This window comes from Salmo trutta, chromosome 38 (assembly GCF_901001165.1).
Source record: "Salmo trutta chromosome 38, fSalTru1.1, whole genome shotgun sequence".
Classification (NCBI taxonomy): Eukaryota; Metazoa; Chordata; class Actinopteri; order Salmoniformes; family Salmonidae; genus Salmo; species Salmo trutta.
The window spans coordinates 24,268,660-24,274,313 of record NC_042994.1 but is presented as its reverse complement, the minus strand read 5'-3'; the positions used below and the strand labels follow the sequence as shown (position 1 = coordinate 24,274,313).

General features: G+C 42.9%; 1 long non-coding RNA gene across 1 annotated transcript; it reads right to left on the bottom strand.

Moving 5' to 3' along the window:
• Positions 1-621: 621 nt before the first annotated feature.
• LOC115177988 (uncharacterized) lies at positions 622-1,383 on the bottom strand. The gene is made up of 2 exons (XR_003872531.1): positions 1,279-1,383; positions 622-902 (listed from the first exon to the last, which is right to left on the bottom strand). It is a non-coding gene; the product is annotated as an uncharacterized LOC115177988 (long non-coding RNA).
• Positions 1,384-5,654: the final 4,271 nt, after the last annotated feature.

Sequence of the window (5,654 nt, the reverse complement as noted above, 5' to 3'; positions counted from 1 at the left end):
ATATGGGTGAGCTACTGGATACTGGCTGGCCATCTGGAAGGATCCCATCAAGGCCTTATCATTTCTTGGACTGTGCTCTCATCTTCATTGCAGCCAAGGTTTATTGTTTGGTATATCTGCCTAATTCTGGCACCTATGCCACTGTTATTCGACAAGATATTTACTTAACGTGTTTGTGTGTGGAGAGAACATTCACACCATGCAGACTAAACACGTATGATATTGAATTTAATGTGCAAAGATCTTGCATGATATATGACCTGTGATTTTGTATTTGAGGGGCATGTTCAGCTCCAAACTTGCTCTGGGCAGAAGTTACCCCCCGGGATAAAACTGACCTTAGATCAGTGACAGAGGAATATGTACAGCTGTCATACCCAACTAGACAACAGTGCATTTGGCCACAAAGATCTCAACTGACTTTACAGCCATGGTCTCCTCACAATGCAGTGATCACTGTATCGAGATCAGAGCTGGGGTCATTTCAGGTCAATTCAGGAAGAGAACTAAAAGTACTTGTCATTTCAAAGTATTGTGAAAGATTACTTCCTGAATTAACTGAATTGTATTTCTAACATACTGAACCTGATTTCAAGAAATGAAGCGTTACATTAAAGATGATTTTTTAGGATTATGAGTTTAAAAACAAAATGTAGTAGGACATTTTTTATATAACTGACTGGTTTAGGATTTCTGCTGCCAACATGGCGAATCGGCAAGAATAATGCATTGAGGAGATGGAGAGGAGGAATACAGGTTTATGGTATTTATAAAACACATTTGAACACCAACCCAGAGCACATGGGGGAGGGTTTGGAATGGAATTTGATTAAGGTTTGGGGTTTAAGAGTTGGAGCTTGAAAGGCCGGTAGGAAGGTTAGGTTGTGGAAGGATGTGGTGGTCTGGAAGATAAACAAGAGTGAAACATATTAGGAACACATCAACATAAAAGGTGAATGAATTACAAGGTGGCGCAAGGTGACTAGATAAAGGGAATGGGCTACAACTGCAGCAACATACAGCTACAAACTTAGGAGACCACCAGGATAAACATAAGAAAGGAGCAATAGCATTTAGCATAAACTGAGCGCATGGGTTAACATATATGGGTGGGTTAACATGGGTTAGCATATATACATACATACATACATACATACATACATACATACATACATACATACATACATACATACATACATCTATTTGTGTCATTAAAGCATCTGTGACAGCATGCACAAATTCGACACTCTCATTGACCTCCATACAAAAATTCCTTACTTCGTGGGCTTATCTTCGTGGACAGATTTGAGAGGAGGAAAACCTCTCACTTTGCCTCTTCCTCTCTGATTTAGCTAAACCTGCTGTGGTGCTGGTGTGTAACAAGAGCCTGCACACCATGAGGATGGGCTGTCCAGAACAGGAGTTACAGGCCGCTGATATACTGTTATTAACTGACAGATGTCATTAAGCAGTTGAGTAAACTGTCATTATAAAACTGTTATTGTACATATTTGATATATTTTAGTAGGGCCTTGGGAGGATTGAATAGTAACTCTTGATCCAATACATTTTAAGGGTGCTTTAAACGACTCAGTCTGTGCTCGCAAAGTAGTTTTATCACCACAGACAGGAGTTTGCCTGAGACACCCCAGCGCCTTGGCTCACATCAACATTTTTTATACATGATTCAATCCATTAAAATGTCACAGCCAGTAAAAATCTAAATCTGGAAATGAAATGTCACATGAGGTGGCAAGGATCCACAAAACAACCAATCTTGGCTCGGTTTATTCAGATCTTATTTCCCAGATCACATATCTCACTGTAAATCTATTACGGTGTCAGCAATGTGAGGACCTCATGGTCGACTAATAAAGTCAAAATAATGTCCTGGCCTGTATCAGATCTCTCCGTGGTCTACAGTATAGGTATGAGGTCTTCACCTTTCAGCATGCAGTGTGACGTCAATGGAGGGCTACATTTAATATGAATCTAATGCATTTACAAGGAGAAACACTTGGATCAAATGGGGAGCTGTTGTGTTTTTCAGCAAGCTTTACAGATCTTTGGACAAACAAGTAGTCCAAATTATTACCCCGTCAGTAACCTTCTCCAAACATGGCCATGATCCAAACTGGGTGTCAGAAATACATGCAGCCTAAAGTCGTTTAGGGTTGCTTTATGACCCTCCGTCATAGAGATGGTATCAAACCTGCTGAGCTGTTCTTGAAACTCCAATTTGATCCCATACAGTCCATAGCAGAGTCACAAGTGTACCAAAGCAACAGATCATTTACAAGCCCAATATGGCCATGTTCAGAAGTGGGTGTATCAGAAATACATCCAGGTTCCACAGCAATATACCTCAGGTAATTTGTCATTGGTTTATTGGTAGATCTGATGCCATTTGAGCTGTGCACCAGAGGATAGGACCATATATGAAACAGACTTATAACTGATATGGCCATTAAACGGACCAGTCAAATACCTGCTTCTTTTTGGACAGCTTTATTTTTAGACTTACAAATGTAAAAACAACAGAGATTGCAAGAAGACACAGTCAAGGACAATATAAGTAAAGTCCATAACAGAGAACATAAATATCACCATGTGGCACTGGTCCTGTGTGGCTCAGTTGGTAGAGCATGGTGTTTGCAACGCCAGAGTTGTGGGTTTGATTCCCAAGGGGGACCAGTACGGGAAAAATAAAAAATAAATATAATAATAAAAAAAATGTATGAAAGTCGCTCTGGATAAGAGCGTCTGCTAAATGAGTAAAATGTGATGTAAATAAAACTGGAAATCCCACAACCTCCTTCCAGCTGCAGCTGTTGGAACACAAGCGTCTGTCTCTGGGGGAGCAGGGGACTCTTCCTAGCCAAGGCTTTTGAAGGGTCAGGACAAGTGACAGCCCAATCCACTAGATGACCCCACCAAAGATCATTGTTTAGAAATGAAAGACTTCACATTCAGTCGCACAATTGAAAGACTGATTTAAATCAAGGGGGAAATTAGAAATGATCATGTCTGCCTGTGAATGAGTTGAATAGAAGGTTGTCCAGTTTAACTGCTGATTCGGTAATAGCCTTGACGACTATAGCAGCTGTTATGTCTGGGATGACTGAAGACCTGATGATAGGAGCCTCTGCTTTATAGTTCTGCAATTTATCCCACAAACAGGGCCATGTACCAAAAAGTCATAATATATCAAACAGTCCTAATAACAGTCAACTTTAATATTGCAATCATCTCAATAATATTGTATGGCATTTGTTGGATTACAATCAGGGTTGTGTTTATTATGGTTGTGTTCATTAGGTACACTGTAACAAAACATCAAGAAGCTGGAGGCCACCGGCTTCTTAAGAAGGCGATTATTGTAGACTACAGGAAATGGAGGACCGAGCACGCCCCCATTCTCATTGACGGGGCTGTAGTGGAGCAGTTTGAGAGCTTGAAGTTCCTTGGTGTCCACATCAACAGCAAACTAGAATGGTCCAAACACACCAAGACAGTCGTGAAGAGGGCACGACAAAGCCTATTCCCCCTCAGGAAACTAAAAAGATTTGGCATGGGTCCTGAGATCCTCAAAAGGTTCTACAGCTGCAACAGAGAGCATCCTGACTGGTTGCATCACTGCCTGGTACGGCAACTGCTCGGCCTCTGACCGCAAGGCACTACAGAGGGTAGTGCGTACGGCCCAGTACATCACTGGGGCTAAGCTGCCTGCCATCCAGGACCTCTACACCAGGCGGTGTCAGAGGAAGGCCCTAAAAATTGTCAAAGACCCCAGCCACCCCAGTCATAGACTGTTCTCTCTACTACCGCATGGCAAGCGGTACCGGAGTGCCAAGTCTAGGACAAAAAGGCTTCTCAACAGTTTTTACCCCCAAACCATAAGACTCCTGAACAGGTAATCAAATGGCTACCCGGACTATTTGCATTGTGTGCCCCCCCAACCCCTCTTTTTACACTGCTGCTACTCTCTGTTTATCATATATGCATAGTCACTTTAACTATACAGTCATGTACATACTACCTCAATTGGGCCGACCAACCAGTGCTCCCGCACAGTGGCTATCCGGGCTATCTGCATTGTGTCCCACCCACCACCCGCCAACCCCTCTTTTACGCTACTGCTACTCTCTGTTCATCATATATGCATAGTCACTTTAACCATATCTACATGTACATACGACCTCAATCAGCCTGACTAACCGGTGTCTGTATGTAGCCTCGCTACTTTTATAGCCTCACTACTGTATATAGCCTGTCTTTTTACTGTTGTTTTATTTCTTTATCTACCTATTGTTCACCTAATACCTTTTTTGCACTATTGGTTAGAGCCTGTAAGTAAGCATTTCACTGTAAAGTCTAGACCTGTTGTATTCGGCGCACGTGACAAATAAACTTTGATTTGATCAATGCTAAATTCAAGTCTTTCTACCATCACATCTAAGCCAATATGACAACAATGTCGATGTAACTTCGCCAATCAACTTGAATGGAAGTGCACAACACACTCCCCGCCTCTCGTCATGTTCCGTTCAGCTGTTACTGAATGTTCCAACTTCAATTAGTTATTCTCAAATATGCTTTAAGATACGACTAGCAGCACTGTAGAAACTAATACATTACAACGGAACGATTTGATTAGTGTAGTGTTACCTAGCTACATAGTTGTCTTTGTCATAGTTTGATAATTGTGTAGTTTAGAGTAATTATCGAGGTTAGCTAGCCAGCTATTTTCATCCTCCGCGACGCCATTTTCCAAACCTAGCCAACTTTTACCGACGAGCAGCATTGTAGAAACTAAATACATTACAAAGGAACGTCTTGATTAGTGTTATGTTAGCTAGCTACATAGTTGCCTTTGTATCATGATAAAGGTGTAGTACTGAAACTATCGAGGTTACCTAGCCAGCTACACTTTCAAACAAAGTCAACAACGCAGCCACTGCTAGCTAGCCTACTTCACCAGCCAGCAGTACTGTATCATTTTCGTCATTTTAGTCAATAAGATTTTTGCAACGTAAGCTTAACTTTCTGAACATTCGAGACGTGTAGTCCACTTGTCATTCCAATCTCCTTTGCATTAGCGTAGCCTCTTCTGTAGCCTGTCAACTATGTGTCTGTCTATCCCTGTTCTCTCCCCTCTGCACAGGCCATACAAACGCTTCACACCGCGTGGCCGCTGCCACTCCAACCTGGTGGCCCCAGCGCGCACAACCCACGTGGAGTTCCAGGTCTCCGGCAGCCTCTGGAACTGCCGGTCTGCGGCCAACAGGGCAGAGTTCATCTCAGCCTATGCTACCCTCCAGTCCCTCGACTTCTTGGCGCTGACGGAAACATGGATTACCACAGATAACACTGCTACTCCTACTGCTCTCTCCTCGTCTGACCACGTGTTCTCGCATACCCCGAGAGCATCTGGCCAGCGGGGTGGTGGCACTGGAATCCTCATCTCTCCCAAGTGGACATTCTCTCTTTCTCCCCTGACCCATCTGTCTATCTCCTCCTTTGAATTCCATGCTGTCACAGTTACCAGCCCTTTCAAGCTTAACATCCTTATCATTTATCGCCCTCCAGGTTCCCCTGGAGAGTTCATCAATGAGCTTGACGCCTTGATAAGTTCCTTTCCTGAGGATGGCTCA